Source organism: Crocodylus porosus, unplaced genomic scaffold, assembly GCF_001723895.1.
Source record: "Crocodylus porosus isolate Cpor-Errol unplaced genomic scaffold, CroPor_comp1, whole genome shotgun sequence".
Lineage (NCBI taxonomy): Eukaryota > Metazoa > Chordata > Crocodylia > Crocodylidae > Crocodylus > Crocodylus porosus.
The window spans coordinates 18,341,544-18,365,884 of NW_017728928.1; the positions used below are offsets into that span (position 1 = coordinate 18,341,544).

Sequence of the window (24,341 nt, forward strand, 5' to 3'; positions counted from 1 at the left end):
CATCTCTCATCTATGTAACTGAAGGCTGAAAACAAGTCAGCTTCCCACTCCTCTCCCTTTTGCTGGGGACCCTCTTGGAAGATCTATACATTTGACCATTCCTTGGCATTTTGGGTTTATGGAGCTGGTTGCTTCTTCTTCATACTCATCCTCGGCCTCCATTTTGGCTCTTACTTTAAGTATGTATATAATGCCCCAGCATCATTGCCACTGTGTCAAAATACTTTTATTATATTTGTCTTTACTACTTACCTGTAAGGCAAAGTGTCCTCATTGTCCAGATGTGGAACAAAGGCACAGAGAGACTAAGACAGATTTTAAAAGATTAAGACATACAAGGAACTAGAACTCTTGCTTCCAAAATGATACCTTTTATTAGACCAACTGGAAAATGGCAAGAAAATTATCCTTTTCTGCAAGCTTTCAGGATGAAAAAAAAGGACAATTTTCTTGCCATTTTCCACTTGGTCTAATAAAAGGTATCATTTTGGAACCAAGAGTTCTAGTTTTTTGTATGTCTTTTTGTTTCAGACCAACACGGCTACCAAGGACACCCTTGAAACATGGAAGATGCCGAATTTTAGCTGATTTTGGATTTTAAACTCCATTGTAGAAAAACAAGTAAGTTTTTTTGCCTCCCTGCCTGCCATCTGACACCTCCAGGGAAAGAATTCCACCTGATCAGCACATCAGAGAGCTGCTCAGCACAGCTCACAAAAACACTCTCGTGGACCCAGAGGGACAGACTTCCATCTCCAGCTCCCTCTGTGCAAAAATGACATTTATTTCCTACCTATGGGGACTTCTTACCATCTTGTACCATCTACACTTTTCCCAGAGTCTGATGAAGGGACTTTGATTCCAAAAGCTTGCAGAAAAGGACAATTTCTTGCCATTTTCCACTTGGCCTAATAAAAGGTATTATTTTGGAACCAAGAGTTCTAGTTTTCTGTCCATCTTTTCATCTCAGACCAACACAGCTACCAAGTACACCCTTTAAAAGATTTAGACACTTGAAGTAAATCTTAGAATTTGTATGTTCCAGTACTAGAGAGCTGAGGACATCCTGCCCACCAGTATACACACAAGTGTGCTTCACCCCAGAACTTCACCAGTAACTCAGCTCAGGGTTTGTCGCCCTATACCTGCTCTCAAGCTCTCAGCCTCCAGTAGGCCAGACAGTGAGAACTGGACATGAGCCTGGGATAGTCTTACTAACAATATTGCAGGTCTGGAGCATGCATGAACTCAGCGGCAGGGTGGGCTCAGGCTCCTACTGCTGAGACATACCACTCTGCAGCATAGATGAACCACGAGAGACTGCCAGTGCCCAAGTTTTCTCCAGTGAAGTTACTTAAGCACCAAAAGTTCATCTACCAAACGTGCCCAGAACTACCTCCATCTTGGCTGAGCTGAGCCCCTTACCTGCTAGGCCTCTTTGGAATTCACAAACTTCTATCTTTAAGCTCACAGCCCCTAAGACATGATCTGAATGTGCCTAACACATCCCAACAGTATTAGGTCAGCAGAAAGCACAGCAGCCCTAGCCATGTCCATTCAAAAGCCTAATGGTGGTGGCACAACCAGTGTGTGCTTGTTTAATAGTGTAGCGGTTAAACCCATTTTCCAGGATGGCCCAGCAATTCTTATCCCTAGGCCAGCAGATAAGATGGCTAGTCTCAACTTCTTTTGAACTTCATTGGATTCAAGGGAACCCTTATTGGATTCAAGGCACGCCACCAGAATTTTTGTGAAAGGAAGGGCACCCAATTTCAAAAACTAATTTAGATATTATAGTACTTACCTCCTCACAGAGGGGCCCTGGATGAGAATCACTGCCCTAGGCTAACAGGTCTGTTACAATCTCTTCTCCCAGACAAAAACCAAATGAGACTGGATTAAATATTTCTCCTGCATTGTCATAGTGAATGCTTGTTAATCATTGCACTGTAATTGCTCCACATATTAAACCATCACACAATACATTAAGGTTATATTAAGAGTCTGACTTAAGACCATAAAAGACAAAGAAATTCAGGTGAAAAATCATGACTCACATTTCATCCCTAATTCACAGCACTTGGAAAATCAAATGAGCCACAGGAGTAAAGACCAGAGTGTTACACTGAGATTCCTGTAGTAAATCTGAATTCCCGGTTTACTTTATTTTTACGTCTGTCTAATCTATCACCTACCCTCTATGCCATAATTGTCACAGCAGCCCCTAATAGCCTCCCACTCTTCTAGCCATTATAGACATCATCCATCATTTCATTTCCTTGATTGCTCATTAGGGCCCATTCAGGCCCTAATCCACAATGAAATCAATACCATTGCACTGGTATGAATGGGATCAGCATTTAGCACCATCTGCTGAGGTGGGTGAGTGGGAAGCAGGTCAGGAATGGCCGAGTTCTGATGTAGAGCAGGTAAAAAGGCTTAAAGATTTCCCCACAACTCTGCGTGATGCTATTATTTATTTTATCTACTGCATTATTAGTCAAGAGTCCCAGTCAAGGCTCAGGGCCCTCCTGTTCAAGGTGTTGTACAAACATGGAACAAAATGATAGTTCCCACCCTAAAGAACCTACAGTTCCTGTCATTTACACTCTTGTACCTTAAGAAATGTACAGAATTGAAGTAGGAAGAATATCACATGCCATGATTGCCTTTTTGACTATGCAAGTACAGCAGTACTGTGATTCTTGGTGTATGTTTCCTGGCTTTTGGTAGTTTTTCCTAGCCCGCAGTCACCCCGTGGAACCTGCCCACCTTCCTGATAAGGGCCTTGAGCTCAGACCAGTGTAAAGAGAGTCGAGCATTTCCTAACAGGAGGATGCCACAGCAGTAAGCGAGTACCAAAGTTTATTGTGACAGCTACCTTTTGAAAATCTTAGGGCCTTGCTGTATGTTGCACTTTGAGATTCTCAAATGTTGATCAGTGTTGGTGCTAGCTTAAGTTTGGAGCAGACACACCTTAAGGCAAAAACCTTCTCTGACTGTCCCCCAACCTGCACAGCTGTGACTTGCTGCTACAGGGCTGGTGAGCTGGTCCTGACTAGGAGCTACAGCTCTGAGTTGCTGCTACAGGGCAGGTGAGCCAGGACAGGCGTCTATCCCTGCCTTAGACAGGGGAGTGTAAAAGAGGGGTTCAGAGGGTGGGGGAGCAGAACATGAAGCTGGAAGGTGGAGAGTTAATGGGATAGGAGTGGGTAATGAAATGGGAGGTGGAAAGGAAATGGGGGTGGGGGGAATCAAGATGTCATCTTCCCACTTTACTTGGCCTTGGTGAGGCCAAGACTGGAGTACCACATTCAGTTCTGGGCTTCACAATTTAGAAAGGATGTGGAGAAGCTTGAGAGGGTCCAGAGGAGAGCCACGCGTATGATTAGAGGTCAGGAGAACAGGCCTTATGAGGTGAGGCTGAGAGCCATGGGACTCTCTAGCCTGGTGAAGCAAAGGCTCAGGGGTGACCTGGTGGCTGCTTATAAGTACATCAGGGGTGTGCATCAGGAGCTGGGAAAACATCTGTTCACCAGGGCACCCCATGGGAAGACAAGGTCTAATGGTCACAAACTGCGGGAAGACCATTTTAGACTGGACATATGGAAAAACTTATTTACTGTCCTAGTCTCCAGAGTCTGGAATAGACTCCCCCCAGAAGTGGAGCAAGCACCTACTCTGGATACCTTTAAGAAACATTTGAACATTTACCTTGCTGGGGTGACCTGACCCCAGCTGACTTCCTGCCCCTTGAGCAGGGGGCTGGGCCTGATGATCTCACGAGGTCCCTTCCAGCCTTAACATCTATGAAATCTATGAATGGTGGTGCAATGAAAGAACTCAGCCACAGAAGGATAAAATGAAAAGTAGTAAAAAAAAAAAAAAAGAATTTCAAAACAAATGAAGTTAATTAAAGGTGGTCTTGTATTTTAATGAATTAGGATTTGGGATTGGGGGATGCAGGGCGATGGTCATGCTTCCCAGGGTAGTTGGGAGGTGGGAGCAGTGAGGGAAGGCACTTTTGGGGGAGCTACTGGCCCTGCCCCAGAATGAAGCCCCAGTTCATAAGTCCAGCCCCATACCTTGTTCCCCTCCATCTCCCCTAGACTCCACTCCTGGACACACCTGTGCCAAGGGACCTGCCAAGCTGGCACGTGCTTGGCAGAGTGTTTGCATGGGGTCGCACCCTGGGAGATAAGAGGGTCGCACCCTCGGGGTGGAGAGGGTGTTGGCTTGGTGCCAGAACTGTCTCCTGGGCAGTAGAGTTCAGGGGGTGGAAAATGAATAGAAGGGTGGGGAAGGGGACATGGCATTGTGGGATGCTGGAGGACTGCAACTTGCGTGGCTCATCTTTGGGGAGCAACCATTCATTAATGGAACACAAGCTGGGTAATACGGATCAGAGATAAACCTGCCTTGGACTAGCGTAACTTCAAGATCAAGTGTGCTTAAAACTAGTTTCCGGTGGTAACACTTAGACAATCCAGGGGTTAAGAGCTCCAGAAGCCACCTAATATTAATGTGCATCAAGGCCCTTAGTGGCTGCACACACTGCTGGAGTCAATAGCTTGAATTCTCATCAATATTAATTTCCCTTTACATTATTGTAGCAATGTAAAATGGCCTTACAGTAGGAAGCTACTTAAAGACCATTTTGTATTGCATGAGTAGTTAGTCCATGAGGTACAAGTCTACCCTGTCTTCTAATATAAACACACCTGAGAATCAGGCCCAGAACGTCTACACAAAATTAATTTACCAAAGAAGTGCCTGAAATGGGAAAATCTCACATCTTCCTTCCTCTTGCTGACTGGCAGAATTTCCCCATAAATGTTTAGTGTGTCAGAAAAGGCCCTTATATTCCTTGCTGGCCCATTTTAATCTCTCCGGGTTTAATTCTCCACTGCCTCATTTAAATCTGTCCTGCAGGAGAACAGTGTACCACCCATGCCAGTAAGCAGAGAACTGACTGTGCCTCCTTTGCATTCACTTTTGTGCTGGTGGCAGGGACAATGCTAGGCAGGAAGTGTTGGAGGATCAGGTTTCTTGTGCCTCTGTTTCTCTGCCTGAAAAATTTTTTTAGAGGGGGGTTGAATGACTAAATTCATGATTGCTGAAGCCCTTTGATATCTTGGGATGAAAGACGCCACAGAAGTGCAAAGGGTTGTTGTTAATATAAATGCAAATATCAAAGTTTGTGGCTGCAACAGGCTGAAATGTAGATTTAAAAATATTTCAAACCAGATGTTCTGCATTTGATGAGACCCATTGGCTTCAAATTTTAAAGGAGAAATCCACCCTTTGTGCAATAACATCAAAGGCTCTGGGGACAGGTGAGGTTAGAAAGCCTTGTCCATCTTAAACCTGCACTGAACAAAGGGCAATTGCAAAATGGGAAAGAAAGAAAACTACAAACATCTTTCTATCGCAGAATCGAAGCACTGCTCTACTCCCTGTGTTACTTCATACCAGCCTCATAATTCTTGTTTCTCATTCGACTGCTTTGTAGTAGCCGTGCTACTATTTTTAAAAATCTTTCTACAATAACAGTTATTTACAAATCCCCACATCATTAGTTTCCCCCTGCAGTAGATGCATCCGAGAGCCCCGAAGTCTTACTTTTATGGTCTGTTCAGTCAGTTTCTGAAACATTTTGACCGCATTACAGCCATCCTCACTTCCCTTTATTCTCCAATCCACAGTGTAGTTAGAAACAGTTAATCATACATCTGAAATGAGAGATAAGCATTTTACATTTATTGCCACTCTCAGGTGCCATATCGTTTTCATCCCTTTGGCTACGATCTGCTGTATTTGATCTTTCTGTCTAATGCCTCCTTCCCCCATTAGCTTCTTAACTTCTGTAGGCTACTGTGCTTAACATAACAGAGAAGAGCTTTGACAAAAAGGCAGATCAGTGAATTTCCCTTACTTATGGCTCTGACTTGAAAGGGCCACTGTCAAGGTGTTTGTCATAATGTTAAAATACATCTTCCTGTTGCTCTCCCAAAACTGTATTTGTGATACCCCTTGGAAAGCTAGGAATGCTACAGTCCCTCTCCCCAGTAAAAGTTTTCCCTCCACTTGAACACAGCTTTGTGCAGGACAGAAGGCTATCTAGTGGTCAGAGCAGGAAACGGGAAGTCAGGCCTTCTGTTTCCAGCTCTTTGACACATTGCCTTGAATAAACCATTTCAAATCTGTGTGGCTCAATTTCCCCATCTACGCATTTAGGCTCAAAATGCCTTCCCTGCATAGCTATTATGAGGATGGATTAATTAATATTTGTAAACTATTCTGAGATCCTTGGAAGAGAAATGCCGTCATGTTATTTTTATGTGATATAGCTACGGGGCTGCTTATGAGTGCATGGATATTTAATTAGCAGAAGGGGGAAAAAACACTGGTTGGATTTGTTTATGGAAAAAAAGCACATACATTGAAACAGAAGTCACCAGGCAACAGCTTGTGAATTCCCCTTCTTGTTAGGTTTGCTTTTGATATTGTGTTTTTACAATGAAACCACTTATTGCATTGTGAACAGCTCTTCCCTCAAGAGCATTAATTAATAAGATGGTTCCCAACAGCATTACTCTTATCACATTAAATTCATTGTGGATCCAAAAGCCACTTGTACAAGGCTGCATGGAGCCTCTGCAGCATACCTCGACTTAGGGCAATAGGATGGTGGGTTACCCTGGAGCACACCAAGAACCGGACAGTGGCTCTGAAAGACAAACCTGGGGCTTCTGGCTCAGGCCTTGGATAGAAGAGGCTCATGCTTTGAGATCCAGAAACTCCCATATTAGACGCTACTGCGGTTAACTCACTCAGTGGGGCAGTATTTCCCTAAAACAGAGTAATTCTCCAAGGGCCAATGTGCTGGGCAAAACACAGAGGATAAAGCCTGCTCCTTGCCCACTTGTATGGGAGAAGGAGTGTGTCTATACATGCAATTAATTCAAAGCAATAAACTCTGGGCCAGTTTGAGCCAGAATAAACTATTCCCAGGTGCATCATCTACACATGCATCAGAACAGCAGCAGTTTGAGCTGGGGAGGAGCGGTTTATGCCAGGGACACTCCTGCCCTGCTCTGCCCCCAGGCTCCAGGTAATGGCGTCAGATAGTGAAGGGACTGGCTGGGGCACAAGGGTTCTGGAAGTGCAGAGCCATGAGGCTAGGCAGTAGACAGGAGCCTGGCCTCCTGCTGGCTGGGCTGATTGAGTCCAATTTACACCTGCAGTCAGCATCTACATGTGCGTTTAACTGCAGTTAATGACTCCACTGTAAGACAGTACTGCCCCCATACTATCTTACAGCATGGTTAATTAGTTTACTGTGGCCTAATACCGTTGCATGTGTAGACAGCAATGCTTTACTCCACAGCTAATTAGTCTGCTGCACAGTAAAGCACACATGTAGATGTGGCCAAGGAGTAGTTGCCTAGTGGAGACTGCTCAGCTTATGCCACACTAGTACCAGTCACATGATCAGTCATGCAAAGAAGACGAGTGTATTTTATATGTGTTAACACTCCTGCTTAGGGACATTTAACAGGCCACAATCTCACCACTGATGTAGGGAGGGACCAAGAATTTTTTTTTCTTTCTTCTCTTCCAAGCACCTTTCTTTCTATAGTAAGAAATTTAGTGCATGGGAGCTGGATTGGACACTGAAACCTTCACTTACTCTTAGAACTGGCTGCAGGTATATGTGCTTCTTAGCAATGCCCTGCCAATGTTCAGGGCACCACTGGACCAGGAGTGAAATAGTAACTCTATCTGCACAACCCATGTAATTCTGTCTGCTGAGACATCCAATGACAGACAATTGGTCTCAGCTGTCATGTTGTTTTTTCACATGTAAGATATCTGTTCACAAGGAATGAGTTGGAGTCCCAGCACTTCAGTTCAGCTCAGTGCTTGACACCACAGTGCTATGCCCTACATGAAAAAATTGAAAGAGGCAGAAAAATTTCACTGATGTCATTAATGTCATATGTCACTGCATATTCATAGCCGGTCGACCCAACTTGGACCTACTAACCTAGAAGAACCATTCCCTGATCTATGTTGTCCTTCCCTTCTCTGTCTTACATACTTATTTTGCTCCTTTTAATAATTCCCTTGACACCTTCCAGTGCTATTGTTCCCATTTACGGATGAGTAAACCAAAGCACAGTTAAGTAAGTGACTTGCTCAAGGACATACAAAAAGTGTAGCAGAACAAGGGGTGGGACCTAATTTTTCTAAATCCCAAATTCCCATTTTAACCACTGACTTCTCTCAACTCAGGAATTTTTAAATTTTTTTTTTTTTTTTTTACCAACATAGAGGTATTTTGTTGCTCTAACATCTCACTTCATGGCATGAAGTTTATTGAGAGCTCTCCATGCTCTCAAAGCACAAAGGGGTGGGTGAGGCAGTTCCATGTGTTTTACTAGACAATGCAAGTCCTTCATCCTTTTTTTGGCCATGAGATTCCATACTTAAGTAAAAGCCATAAAAATATGGCATGGACCCCTACTGTTGACAGATGACAGGGAGTTTATATTAAGTTACTGATGTGTATTAAAGGGGATGGGGAGGGAGAGAAGTTTCATAAGTGCTGCTTGGAGTCCATCTGGAAGCAACAAAACATTGCTATGTAGATAAATCAGTCTGTTATATAAGTCACAAGAATTAATTTAAGATTCAGCAACCCCATGTTATGTGTGAAACCCTGTATCACAGAGAAAAAAGTTTATTTTCCCTCTTCCCTTAGGTTGGGCTCAGTAATAAATTCTCATTTCATATAAACTTGCCCAGTCCAACCTTGGGACAGCTCCCTCCTTCACTTGGGAATTTTGGGTAGAATCTGAGCCTGTGCAAACGCATGTGGCAGTAGGATGTGGAAGACCCATGCAACTTGTCTTAATGGCTAATTATTTTACAGTGTATTGATCTCTCACAAGATAATATCATCTGGAAACAAATACCTTGTTTCCCTTATAACTTTGGGCACTCCCACTAAACTAGTCGGGAAAGCTAAAGTGAAGGAAATTCCCCAAAAGCTGAGTATGTTTCTTAATAAAACTCCCATGGAAGGTGTTAAATTAACAACTTGTTGCAAAAAGCCATGATGCCATATGGAGCTAGTCCTTTCCCTCAACACTTCAATGGAACTTCAATTTAAGCTCTAAAATGAAATAGTTTCTTTAGGGCACAAGTCACTGAATTCATCGGGAACAAAGGATGTTAAGCACCCCATCTGGAGACATATTTTGCTGTCAGCTCTTACGCAGAGCATCCAAATGAAACCAGTGGGACCAGGAGGTTCTACTTAAAAACTACTGACATCGTGATGAAGATATATCTGTCTTTCAGTAGAAGCACTGCTAGTGATCATTACAGTAAATTTTATCATAGGTGCTGTATCTCCATGAAGTACAAAGAATGGTTTTGACTCCAACAGCTTCTAATACTGGTATATAACAAAAATCCCAATCAGATGATACAAAAAAGGATGCCTGTGGAAGTGGTTGGAGAGGTGAACAGGCTAACAGTAGGCCTGGTCAAAAAACATTTAATTGAAATTTTATTTGCACAAAAATAACTTTTCAACTAAACAAAAATCTTTGCCAAAAAGATCCCATTTTTTCCCCAAACTTCCATTCTCAAAAGTTTTTACAAAATCAGGGATTTTCAGAGATTAAAAACAATTAAAATAGGGAGTTTTGCTTTTCTGGATTAAAACAAAAACAGAGAATTTTTCATTACTGCCAAATATTTTGAAGCAGAAAAGTCATTTCAGCCCATACTAGGTAATAATAATGCAACTATACTTCTACATAGTCAAGCTGTACTAACAATCTAGTTTGCCACATGCCTAGTTATCAACAGTAATGATCTATAGGCATCAGGCAGAAGTGAGTCATGAGGAGAGTCAAACTTTGGTTTCATACATTTTTTAATGCCATGTATATTAGAAGGCAGGATGAAAGCATGTCGATTCTGCTTGAGAAGTGGATTAAAGCCCAGTTGTAATGATTTATAGTGTCTTGAGTAAGTGTTGAAGGCTTTTTAAAAATACTCTTTTGGGGAGAGGTAGGAAATGAAGAGGGAGAGAAAGCAAGGCGGGGGGAAGAGACTTTCTGGCTGGCATCATGCCATATTCCCTTTAATTATTGTTTATAAAATTCTGCACCTGCACCATAAGGTGATAGATTAGCATTTTTCCTGAATCTCAATCAATCATGCAGCTCAGAGATGTTTACATTTTCTGCACTATGTTTTGTCAATGGAAAAGTAACTCCTCAGACGAAACATTTTGCATTTAGATTTTTGGCCGTTTCAAAAGGAATCGAAACATGTTCATTTTGAAAATGCTCTTTTTAGTTTGATCCTCAAAAATAGAACATTTTCATTTTCAACTTCTTTCTTTTATGCCTTCCTCTTCCTTCTTTTCTCTTTTCATTTCCTCCCCATTTTTCCCTTCCAGTTTTAACAAAAGTAAATTAAAGCCTGATGAAACCACATCAAAAAAACTTTCCCCGTTTTCCCTAACTTTCCTCCTTTTAAACCTTTCTCCTTTTTTCCAACAGAAAGAAATAAAAAACAAAAAAATCAGAAGTGAAAGTAAAAATCCTGATTTCTTTTAGTCTTTGAAAACAAAACAAAGCAAAAATATTCAGTCTGAAGTTACGTGAAATGTATTGTTTCCTTCCAAATTTGTTGTTCAAATGAAATGAGTTTTCAAAAAGTTCTGACAGCTCTACCTAGAGCTTTATAACACGTTTTTTGGCTCTAGGTCTCAAAAGGCTTTAGCAAGGAGGATGACTATCATTTCAGTTGTGCAAATAGGGAAACCAAGGCACTGAATGGTGAAATTAGGATTGCAGAGGACCCAGTAAAAGTGCCTAAGTGTTTCAAGCCATTTAAAGGCTTAGAATACACAGTCCCATTAAAATCAAATGCATCAGTGGTCCAAGTGCAAAAGAAGCTTTGACTAGTCAAGGTCTCTGCATTTTCAAATCTTCTGCAGGAATTTTCAGGGTTTGGGGTTGTTTTTTTTTAAAGAAAACAGACAATTCAGTTTCTGCAGTGTTAATACTTTCTGCAGGAAAAAATGCAGCATCCATCCAAAAACTTTTTTTCAGGCAAGTTCAGCCATTAATCTGTGCCCATGTTAATTGCCCTAGGACCTCATAGTTGTCCTAACTCGAGCCCCCCCATTTTCCTCCATGGACACACCAGCTAACTAACTGCCTCATGGAAGTACACACACGTGGTGCATTATGGGAAGTGCAGTCTTGGCCAGGAGCACTTCCGAGAGACTAAAGGAACTTTTCAAAGTATTCAAACTTCCCAAGGGGCAGAAATGTGCATTTTTTTGCCTGCATTATCAAGCTTATTTTCATACAGGACTATTCACCCAGCAAAAATAGATGATTTTGCACAGCACTCAGAAACAGCCACTACTGCACTTAGCACAGAGCTCAATGTAGTGAGAAATAACTGTACAGGCCATGCAGTTTAAATAATAGAAGCTGTAACTTTGTCTCACAATCCGTTAGTATGTTAATAAACCATCTCAGCAACCCGTTTTCAATTGGTGACAAGATTAGCCCAGACTTTCATTCAAATTACTCTCTGGTATTCAGTCACACGGCCTGTTTTATTTTATATCTCTCACCGCAGAGATGCTGTCATCATGATGCCATCTCAGGAATACATCAGTAAATACCAGTTGCCATATGCCGCATAATATTTCAAAGCAGATGAATGAATCCAACTTGGCACAGAATTTCCTGGTCTGATCAAATTGTCCCCATCTGCCTGTCCCTTCTGATAATAACAAAGCAGCCAGTGAAACAAATTTGCTGTATGGTTTCTTCCTGCCTGCCTGTCTACCATGCTTCCTTTTTCTTCCTTTCTTCCTGCCTGCCTTCCCTTCCCGTCTTCCTTTTTCTTCCTTTCTTCCTGACTGCATTCCTTTCCTTTCCTTCCTTGGTGCCTGCCTGCCTTCTTTCCTCTCTTCTAATTTTTGTAAATACAAACATTGTGTCTAATCTCAAAACAACGACTTTGTCTCCACTTACTGCATGAACGACACTGCAGGCAGTGGGAGCAGTGCTGGGGTGTGGCGGCAGTGAGCAGGGAGCTTCTGCAGGCGGCCGCAGTGGTGTCAGCGGCAGGGGGAGGAGGGTGGCAAGCGCCATCGAGTGGTGAGTGACCACTGCCAGCAGCAATCGATGACTGCCTGCACATGCCGCCAGTGGTGTCGGCGGGGGGTAGAGAGTAGTGACTGCCCGTATGTGCCATCGGCAACATTGGCAGCGCCTCTTTCAGGGGGTGCACCGCCAAACTCGCACCCACGTGCACCCCCTACACATGGCCAATGATAGTGTTTACCAACTTTCAAATATTTGCTCACACATTTTATGGCATAAGGCACCTTCCCCAGGGTACAACTGCTTTCTGTGTTAATGACTAAGGTAACTCTTGGGGAAAGGAGGGGATTTAAGGTACTAACAACCAGCATACTAAGATGGAAGTGGACAGAGGGAAAGCTTAGAGAGAGCATGGCTGCATGATGTCTACCTTTGCCTTGTACCTGCAGCATATTCTTTAGACCAAGCGGCCCCCTACCACAAGGGCTGTGAAATCTGCCCCATACTATGGTCATATTCTTGCATGAAAATTAATTTAAATCTGAATCGTCAGCTTGGAATCAAAGCTACTGTGGGCTGTGCACATAGGCATGGCAAGGAAAGGTTGAAATCACCAGAAATAAGCTCTGAGAGAGAACTTCGAAATAATTATTTAATCACTTTCAAGGCAAAAGCAGTTTTTAAAGCGAGTTTACATTTAGTTTTCAACACGGAAAAGTGGTGAGGTTTCTGATAGACAAAGCCCTCTGCCTGTATAATTTAGCACTTTATGTTTCATAGTTTCTAGGGTCAGAAGGGACCTGAGAAGATCAGTGAGTCCGACCCCCTGCCGTGGCAGGAAAGAGTACTGGGGTCAGATGACCCCAGCAAGGTGTTCATCCAGCCTCCTCTTAAAGACCCCCAGGGTAGGAGCCAGCCCCTAAGGTTTCCCAGGCTTTCTACAAACAAATACAGACACACATACGTAGACACACAAAGAGAGAGATGAGAATATGTTGAGTTTTCTGCGAAATTCACAATTTTGCCCTCATTTTTTGGGTGCATGTTTGCCCTTTTCCCCCACTTTGTGGTTTTATAGCCAATCAAATCTTTGGCAATTATTTCCTACATATCAAATGCATGTAAAAATGTACTTTTTTCCCTTTTCAAAGTAAAGCTCCTTTTTACTCTCAAATGAATTTGAAAACAAACTTAATTTTGCCCCAAAAAAGCTCAAAGTAAACTGTAAAATATGTCATACTCAGTGAACTTTTTACAGACATTTGCCATGCAGAGGAGGCTAAATAATATGAGAAAAACTTGAAGCTTAAGTAGTTTTTCATTATTATTTATTATACCTTCAGATGGCCATGCACACACAGGGAGACATGATTCCTTTGTCAAGCAACACTGCCCTGGTCTGAGGTTATAACCATGTCCTGACCTCCTGCTCCAAAGGTTAGTATGAGGTTAACATTTTTAAAAGCAGATCAAAGCTGAAATGATAGCAGTTACCTGCTCCAGCTTCCGTTGCTTTATAACTCTAGGGACCATATGCCTGATTGACTCTGCCATCTCCCTTGGAGATCTATGGAGTAATAATGCTTCCTTATTTCCTGCCTTGAAACAAACTTCTGCTCAAAAAAAAATAAAATAAAATAAAAAACCCCCAAGCAAATACATTTCTTTCTCTTTAAAGCATTCATTGTGATTTGGGGAAATGAAAAGGCATAAAGCAGTGGAAATGATGATAACCTAATCACAGGACTTTCTAATAGATGGAATTTCCTCCTAAGAAACTGGTTTGCATATCTGCCAAGCAATAAAATTCACAACATTTTTAATACACAGCCAGTGTATTATGAAAGCAAGCTCTGTAAACCACTTGGAATTTGGATTCTGCATGAAACAAGAAAGCCAGTGACAAGTTCATGTTCAATTTTAAGGTAAGAGTCTGTTCTCATTTACACTGCTGGAAACCAGAATAATTCCATGGGCTTCAGTGGTGTTATTCCAGACCGACAGTGGCATTGTGAGATCAGAATCAAACCCAGTGGGTGATGGACTCTTGATTATGCCAATATAAATCTGATTGGTAGTGATAAAAAAATTGACACTCTCTGAAGGTAGGTGTATCGGAGCTATTTGAGGCTCTGCTCTTCTGAAAATCAGAAAGGTGCCTAACCCTGAGATCCTATTTTTGAAAAATCTTGGCTTAAGTGAATTGCCTGCTGTTACTCAGAGTCTCTGGAAGAAAAAGGATTTGAATGTAGATGTCCTCAGTCCTGGCCTGGCTTTTAACTGCAAAACCATCCTTCTTCCTGAATGTTGAAAGCCAAAGTTCTTAGGGAAGTGCCTAATGATGAAATTAGAAGCCTTGTTCTAAACACCTACTTTTGAAGATTTTGGCATTCAGGCTTATAAACACATAGAGAGAGAAACAGAATGGTAGAAGTTCCACAATAAATTTTCCCTCATTGTGGCTAGTTACTTAACCCATTTCCTTTCATCTAAGGCAGGAGAATTTTTCATCTCCCATTTTATGAGCACTTTTCATGACAATACGTTGAGACTGGACAGCAGGTCCATATGTTATCATTATAACAAGTACAATCAGAGTCTAGCAGTTATTAATCACCTGGTCATATGACCCATTAAAACAAATTCATATTAACCACAAGACATATGTTTTGTTCCTGAACTCCAGAAATAATGCCCAAAAGCAGATAGAAGAAGTGCACATACAAATTAAATATGACTGGGCTTACAGAAATAAATTAAACCTGGCAACCTGCTTCTCCTGTAATTATACTACTAAGTAACTTGTGGCATATACCTGCTACCAAGTACCAGCTTTGCTACTGGACCCGACTTCCAGCTGCTTCTGCAGTTTGGGCTGTTTAAAATAATCTGGCCAGGTCCCCAGCTGATGTAAACTGACACACTTCCATGAAAGTCAGTGGAGCTATACCAACTGACACCATCTGATGGTCAAGCTCTAGTTTGCACTTAGTGCTTTCCATACAATAGTATTTCATTATGACTAATGGCTTTCAACCCAATTCCGATAGATCCTGCTTTTCTAATTGCATTGTCTACCATGTCAGTGAAATATATTTGGACACAGGGACCACGTCTACACATGCATTTTGCCGCAGAGTAGACTAATTAGCTGTGTAGTAAAGAGTCACCATCTACATGTAAGATGATATTAGGCTGCAGTAAAGTAATTAATGCTATAATAAGATAGTAGTCAGGGACAGTACTATCTTATGCCAGGGCAATTTACTGCAATTAAATGCACGTGTAGATACTGACCATGGGCATAAATTGCACCCAGTCACCCCAGCCAACTGGGGTCAGACTCCAGCCTGCTGCCTAATCATATGACTATGCATTTTCAGCACCCTTGTGCCCCAGCCAGCCCCTTGACCACCTGACACCACTACCAAGAGCCCAGGGCTGACCCTTGGTGCTCCCTGCCAGCCTGGGCCTGCTCTGCCCCAGCTCAGATTGCTGCTGTTTTGTGTGCATGTGTAGACACTGCACTCAGAAGTAGTTTAACTCCACCTAAAATTGTTCTGGAGCTATTGTTTCATGTTAATTGCATGTGTAGACACACTGAAGGAGTAGCAGCATGACCGGATTAGAATATCTATACAAAACATAATAAAGAGATGCTCACAGGCAGATGCGGTCCTGCGATATTCCAACTGGTAGAAAGCCCTATTACAAGGGCACAAACAATGCATACAGCTCTGCATAGGGGTGGATATCACTCATATATGTCTGGCTCCAAGGCTATTGAAGTCAGTTGAATGACTCCCAGTGATGTCAGTGGGCTTTCCATCAGACCAAATACTGCAGATCCAGGCTGCAGTATTTCCGCAACTTGATACCGGGGACACAAGGTTTTTGGAAGGGGGGGGGGGGGTTGGTTTCTGTTTTTTTTTAATTAAAATTGGCAGCACACTTCACTTATACCAGACAAAAGGGGGGGGGGTTAAATTTGGAATATATTAATAAACGTATTCCATGTCCCTATCAGAGGAAATTATCCATGTCTGGAGACATACTGTAAAAAAAAGAAGGAAACCAAATACATATTTCTTTAAGAAAGGGATTAGTCTCTGTATCAGTGGTTCTCAACCTTTTTAGCCTCAAGGCTCCCCTCCATAACTGAAATTTCACAGCACCCCAGCTGAAAATCACTGGACAAGATCTAAATTCAAAATAGACCTGGACTGGGAGGAGGAAGGGGGTGGGGGTGGTTGTGGAGGGAGCTGAGGCTAAAATAATTGAGAACCACTGATCTAACTGGTGCTACTTAAGGGTGGCCGGGATGGGACCTCATCCTGCTGTGCCCTTCTCTTTCTACCATCTGCGCCCTCCTGACCCCAGGTCTGTATCTCAGGACGCAAGGGCAGGCTTCGCTGTTGAGGCTGCTCCTACAGGGTCTCATATGCTGGCAACCACCTGCATGGGCCCTCCTGCTAGTTGCAGGTGTGTGTGAGGACCGGAGGGGAGGATCCAGGCTGCAAAACATGACTTCATCTGTGTGTCTGTCCACCTGCCCGCTCTCTGCAGAGTGTGCTGCTGGGACTGTGGTGGGGGGGTGACACAGGGCCTGCTTGGGGCAGAAAGGGTGCAGGGAGACAGCAGCAGCGGTGGCTGTCCCCAAAGAAGCATTTACCTCCTCACACAGGGGATCTTGTGGCACACTATGCCCCCAGCACACCCTTTGGGAATTGCTGCCTTAAGCAAACACAGAGGTACAAGCACAGCGTGATTTTCTTGTATTTTTTATTTTTTTAAATTCAAGTCAATGTTGCAGATTTATTTGGAGATTTTTACAGTATTTCCTCAGGTCTTCTCAGCACATCTTAAAATAGGAAATATATTTTCCAAGAGCTGGCTGAGGTGAAACACATTTTTTTTTAAAGAGCAGAAATATACCAGGACAGTTTAGGAGTCTAGAAAGACTCAAAGCACCGGGGAAATTTAAAGTCAAGAAGTGCAGAACAAAAACCCCAGGAATTGCTAGTGATGTATTAAAGGATTTATATGAAACTTTTATATCCTCTCTTCATCCACAATCTTTGCTAATTACTGCTATTTCCATTACCTATGGGACTTTTTGGCTTAAAAAGGAGAATATGAATTATTTTAGTATTTGGAAGAGCTATTAATATCATGTATTAAATTTGGCTTGGGCAAGTTTAAAATAATTGGTTTGATCTCTATTTAACCATAGCAGTTTCTATACAGTCAGAGTTAGCCTGGAGTAATGACAAGGTTAATCAGGGGTAGTTATTTGAATTGATTTGCTCAAGTCACCTGGATGTATTTAAGGAATGTGTGCAAGTGTGCTCTGAGTGTTAAAGTATAACAGGAGAGGATGTTTATTGCAATGGGTATCTTTGCTTTTCCCTCCTGGAAGCTGTGGCTAGCATGAAGGCATTTTCTCTGTTGATCTGGGCAGTGTATGCATATTAAAATGTGATTGATGACTTCTGACCTTTTTTTCTTGAGTTTATGAGGAGAGTAATTTTAAATATTTGGGTAAGGAACTGAGTTTTCAATGTAATGGCAGCTCAGTGACTTATTGTGAAGAGAGGCCTGCTTGTCACCAGTCTGGTTGTGCAAGTAGGCTTTCTCTGGCTCACACCTATCTTAGAGCCCCTTTAGAGAAGCAGGGGGTGAAAAGTAGCTTTGATGCAAGTAAGAACTGAGCCCTTGGCTCTCAGTGGTACACAGGATGAAAATGTTTACATCAGAATTGTTTTTTGACTCAACATGGGCTTTCTCCTGGAAAATGGCAGCGATTCTTTAAAAAGTTGCGTACCCTAATACTGAAATATTTTGATTCAAGGTGACACTGCACTGCAGTGGGAGGTGTAAATTAAGTGTTTCATGGCTTCTCTATGTCTAAGCATTCTGGCCACAATACCTCTCCTCAAGCAGCCCTAATCTGCACCAAAATATTTTGGGCTACAGCAAACATATTTTGGGTTTCAATTTTTTTTTTTTAAACATTTAGTGGAAAAATTCTCTTTCTTCCAAGGGACTGTATTTACTGGGAAGCTCTCCATACCCAGAAACATCACTAATTCTGTACCTGGAGTCAAATGACATTCTCCTCTGCAGTATCAACACAGAGACCAAGAGCTGTATAGGTTGCTATGTGGGAATTGTATACAGCCTTTGACCTGGTTCTCTCAAGTAAGGAGTCAGCTACACTGGTGATGTGCAGTGTTAGAGAAGCTTGCTCTGATGTTACTGAAGTGAACCTTTTTGTGGAGAAATATAGATTTAGGTCACCAGCAGGAAATCCTCTCAAGAAACACTTAAAAGAGGGGAAATAGCATCTGTGTTTAAAGTCTACAACTCAGATAAGCTTCCCCTACATTGTATTTTAGAGAATGTCATGAGAAGGTGATATGGCATCAATGGTCCACATTGGGATGAACCTCACTCCAACAGCATCCTGCCAATGTTCTGCCATCTGCTCTCAAGGGAAATGTTGACCATGCTGCTAATAGTTGGGCTCTCTACAAGACAGCACACAAATATATCAAAAAGCCACAGAATTCTGGCAAGGGCCTAGCCAAGTGACAGGATAATGCTGAATAATGTCCTTTTGTCCTTAAAAAGATGCCCTGGTAGCAAGACAAGCACTGCTGCAGAGCAATAAAAGAAAGCAAATGGCCCCAAATGGATATTGGCATTTTAATCACAAGACCTAATTCATTATTGAAGTAACCATTTTAATATCATGGCAGGAATGCAATATCCCCAACTATTTTATGGCTATTTAACATCACTCATGATGTCCTACTTTATGGTGACTCTCATATTGCTTTTAATTTTTCATGTTCAATAATGAAGTGTTTCTACTCTATAGGCCAACTTAAGCTCCAAAATAAAGCCAGCCCCAAAAGAAAATAGATAATATAAATTATTGTTGTAAGATGACAAAGATCAATAATAGATTAATATTGTTATTTATGCAAAGAAAAGCATATTGAAGCTTACCAACCAAGCTCTACTTTGGTTATTCTTAAGGAAATCTAAAGTAACTCCATTGGTTTGTATATTGGTGTAAGACTAAGAGACAACAGAGTATGTATTGAAGCTACTAATAAGCCTGATTATCTACTGTAGTATATGGGAATGGGCTTGTACCCCCCTAAATAGTTTTAAAGCCCTATTAATGGTCCCCATTGTCTTGTTTCAGAAGCCAGGAACCCAGCCAGCACAGCAGGTACACGTAGCAAGACCTTTTATTTTTTCTTTTTTTTTCTAACTTTTCAATGTTCTGATACCATCCTGAAAGACATTACCTACCTTGTCCAAAATTTCAATTAATTTTAGTTGGGACAGGATTAGTAAAAACTGTACTTGTTGTGGGCTTCTCTTCTGCCACAATTTCAGATCTGATCTGACTTGTCACTTGTGCAGCCCAATTGCATTTCTGATAGAATCTAGTCCACGTCTTTCAATATAACATCAAGATTTTGAGATGTAAATCAACGTGAACCAGGCAATAAACTAAGAATACTTTCTAGCCCCACAGGGTTTTTCACTTGTATCAACATTTAAATACATTGTAAGTTTCTGGAAGTAAGCAACCAGCTCATTTACTTAAAGTATCCCCTTAACACCAATTCAGTGTAGTCAGGGCAAACCCTGAAGACTACTCTTAATTTTTGCTCAGTTCTCAGGGATTTGGATCAATGGTAATCTACAGGGCTATGGTAAATGGTCTTCAGATCACAATGTTTTCCCTCCTTTTAAATCAGAAGCTTGGTGATGATAAGTGTTCGTGCTGGTCCAAGAGAATATTGAGGGCTGATGGTGGCCTGTTGGCCCAGAAAAGTTTGTCAAACACGGATTTAAAACATGTGTTATTGCCATATTGTTCTAATCTGAAGCAGTATAGAATGCTGCCAGCAGCAGTAGACAATGTGACTTTTCTTTTGTTTTTCAACATGTCAGCAAACACCTAGGGACTCCCACTGCAAAAGGTTGTTTTGGGCAGTGGGGGCGGGATATAGAAAAAGTCTGATCCAAAGTCGTACAGGAGGACTTGTGAGCGGATTGAATGTCTCTGCTTAGAATTTATGAACTGCCAGCCGTCTCCCCTGGTGAAAGAGTTGACATAGAGGACTTCGATCATCAGGAAGCATCTGGGCAGCCACAACAGAGTTCAGAAGGAAGAACAAACCTTCCAGCCATCACCACTTCACTGCTTTCTGGAGAAACAGGTAGGCCAGCTGGCAAAAATGTGCCTTCATGGTATTAAATCAGTGCAAATAAGCTTCCCTAGGACATCACTGGCACTTAAAATATTATAATCCAAAAAGTTTTTTGCGATAAAATTGTACAAAAAATAAGATGAGCCCAGAAGTCCAAGCTATAGGCCTAATTCTATTACCTCTGAAGTTCTGGGGCATTTTTTTTCATAGAATCGTAGAATAGTAGGCCCAGAAGGGACCTGTGAGATCATCAAGTCCAGTCCCCTGCCATGGGCCGGAGGCTTACTGGGCTCAAATGAGCTCAGTAAGGTGCTTGTTCAGCCTCCTCTTGAACACCTCCAAGGATGGCAACTGCACCACCTCTGCTAGAAGCATGTTCCAGATTCTAGATACCCTTACAGAAAATAAGTTTGTCTTCATGTCCGGCCTAATTTTTTCCTCAACTAGCTTGTGCCCATTGGACCTCGTCTTCTCAAGGGATGCCTTTCAGAAGAGTTGCTCCCCTAGATCTTTGTGTTTTCCCCTGACATACTGGTAGGTGGCTATTAAGTCACCTCTCAGTCTTCTCTTATTCAGACTAAACAAACCCAGTTCCTGGAGTCTTTCCTCATAGGGCCTATACTCCAAGCCCCTGATCATATGGGTGGCCCTTCTCTGTACCCTTTTGAGCTTATCCACATCCTTCCTGAAGTGTGGTGCCCAGAACTGGACATAATACTTCAGCTGTGGCCTCACCAATGCCGAATAGAGGGGGAGGAGCACCTCTCTGGATCTACGGGCAACGCATCAGCCGATGCACGCCTGAGTTCTGTTTGCCCTGCTGGCAACTTCATCACACTTTTGGCTCATATCCATCCTCTGGTTGATTTTCACCCCCAGGTCCCTTTCAGATGCAGTGTCAGTCAGGGGAACACCACCCATTTTATATTTATGATGAGGGTTCTTCCTACCCAGATGAAATGCCTGGCATTTGTCCCTATTGAGCCTCATCTGATTGTGTTGAGCCCATAGGACCAGCCTGTCAAGGTCATTCTGGATCCTTAATCTGTCCTCAGATGTGCCCACATTTCCCCACAGCTTGGAGTCATCCACAAACTTAATCATTGTGCTTTCCACCCCCTCATCCAAGTCATTGATAAAGATGTTAAAGAGCATGAGCCCAAGCACTGATCCCTAGGGGATACCACTCAAGCCAGCTTTCCAGGATGAGGCCATCCCATCGATTACAACTTGTTGGATTCGGGCTCTGAGCCAGTTGCCAACTCACTGTAGACTGCTCTAAGCCAGTACCCTCCAACTTAATTGAGAGAATCCCATTAGTATCAAAGGTCTTGCTGAAGTCTAGGTAGATGATGTCAACCACATCCCATATCCAGCTGGATAGTTATCTAGATAGAAGGATACCAGGTTTGTTAGGCATGAACTCCCCTCGACAAAACCTTGCATCATTCCTATTTTATTTAATTGCAAACAGGATTGTTTTCTGAAGACCTAATCCTGCAAAGTGCTGAATGCCTCAGAGCAAAATTCACACCTGGGTAGTGACCTGTTAGCCTCTTAACACCTCAAAGAAACACATGTACATCAACATGCACCTCTACACATAGAGGTTTTTAAATTTAAAAAAAAATGCTGCATTTTATCAACCCCTTTCATCAAGAACTGAGGCTGCTCAGGGCCTCTCAGAACTGGGTTCTTTGCTAAACTTGTGGGTTCTTTCCCAAAATACAGAACTGAAGGTTTAAAATGAAAGAAACAGAGAACCATGGTTAAACAGGGAATCTCCCTGTGCTCTAATCACCTATTAACTCCTAGTGTCCCCTGTATGTACTGTGAAATTTCTAGTGCCCTTATGAGATGGGATGACCTTGTCACACCAGCTGCTCTGTGTGGGCAATGTAATAGCACCCTTACTGGATACAGATACATTCCAGATCTCCTGTAAACTTATTATGTATTTGATTTACAGTTTGCAATCAGAGCTCTGCAATGAAGCGCAAAGCCAAGTTAAACTTGCCCAATCTTGGGTTTTGTTTCTAAGCTGAAACCCAGGCCAGGCCCTTCAAAGGTTTGAATGAAACCAGGCCAAGTTCCAAGTCAGCCTGGGGCAATTTGCAATGCAAATCAAGGTTTCATACTCAAGCTAAGCAGAACCTGAAGGTTTTGTTCGAATTTCCATGGCCAAAATCTCTGAATAAGGCTTACTTTGAATACTGCATCTGGTTCTCTGCTCCCAAGGCGATAGTAGCAGCCATATCTGCAGCTTTGCGCCCTTGCTCCACATCAGGCAAGGTAGGATGTTATATCCCCAGTCCAGTGTAGACTCCCTATGGTGCTAAGTGTGTTTGCAAAATATCATGCTGTTGCCCTCTATAGTCTTGCTGTCAGGAAAAATGCCCAGCATGTCTCTTGAACAATGACTTGATTATTTTTTTGCTGTTATTTGTTTCCCACTGCCATTGTCTCATACAGGTCTTCCTGTCCCTGGACAACCTGCAGGCTTTGAACTCATGTGGTATATGCTGGAGCGTATGCCTTCACACTGCTCTACTTAAAAAACCATCAGATCAAAAGGCAAAGAAGCAGACTGCTAACCTTTTATCAGTTGAAATATTTCCACGTGTGATCACATGATGGCTTCTAGCCATTGTAAAAGTCCAAGAGGAATTGTTGCAAAACACATATTCAGTAATGCCACTATGCTCATAGCTGCTTTCAGATAGAAAAACACACATAAGAACCACGGAAACATATCCTCTATTCACAATCAGTTCAAATACTGTTTCTTTTATATATGCAACATCCCTGCTGTTGCACAAAACAGAACACTCAACACAGAATCCCATTTAGCTACAGTAGGATATGTTCACATAAGGTACAGATCAAATATTTGCTTAGGTATTTTATTGCTTCTCAAGAATTTTATTGTCATGGCTATTTCCCAATGGATCTAAGATCTCATTACAAAGCAAAATAGGTTGGGCGGTAAGTTATGACAGTCGTTTTGACTAAAGTTAGGCATAAGTCACAGAAGTCAGATACGGATTGTGGTCTCAGGCTCTCAACATTTCAGTATTCTGTGCTAGGGTGTTGATTTAATCAATTATACAAATAAGGGGATTTTGCACCAGATGGATCAAGATTAGGCCTCAGAGTCCAAACTGCTCTAAAGCTGCAGGGTTGTAGATTCTGCAGCAAAACATGTGCTTTGTCCAGGTAATTTTCATTTCAGGATAGTACTGCATGTGCATGCATCTGTTTTCTAATCTTTCCCTCGCTGAATCTTCCGCTAGACTATATATTTGCATGTCAGATTACAGTGCCATGGCTGAACTAGTAGAAAGGCTGATATTTGCTGGTTTGGGTGTGCTTGAAGAAACCCTTAAAGCTACCCACTGTGCTGAGAGAAAAGAACTCTATCACATCTGAACTCTGCTAAAGAAGAGCCACCCAGTAGCAAAAGGCAACTCAAATCTTTGTTCCAATAATTCACCAAACATTTTAGAGGTTATAAAAAACTTCAAGTATCTTCCCTCCCTTGTTTCCTTGATCCTTTGCAACATTTTGCATATCTCCCTATGGCATAATCCAAGCTATACTGAAGTCAATGGCAAAACTTCCTAATGGGCCAGGACATCACTTCTAATGTTTCCAAATAGTACCAAAACCCTCACAAGCAATGCTGTTCATCTACTAATCCCTGTCTCAGTTTGTGGATCCAATAGGCTGATATCATTCGATTAAAACTCTGGAAAGCACCTGACTTTTTAATGCTTGTCTCAAGCAAATCTCTGAACTTGCAGATGCTCATGTCATGACTCACCTCTAAACATCATATCTGATCCAGGCATACCCCAAGACAAAACACCTTTTTTAAGGGGCCGGGAGCTAGGGCAGGTGGGGCAGCCATGGGATGGGGGCTGGGGGAGCAGGCGGGGGTTGCAGAGGC

At 42.2% G+C, this 24,341-nt stretch overlaps 1 long non-coding RNA gene across 1 annotated transcript in view; it reads right to left on the reverse strand.

Annotated features, from left to right (window-relative positions):
• Window positions 1-19,350: 19,350 nt before the first annotated feature.
• LOC109315241 overlaps window positions 19,351-24,341 on the reverse strand; it is a 19,927-nt gene continuing 14,936 nt past the window's right edge. Inside the window, exon 3 of the long non-coding RNA XR_002102462.1 lies at window positions 19,351-19,361. This is a non-coding gene — a long non-coding RNA (uncharacterized LOC109315241). The remainder of the gene's footprint in view (window positions 19,362-24,341) is intronic.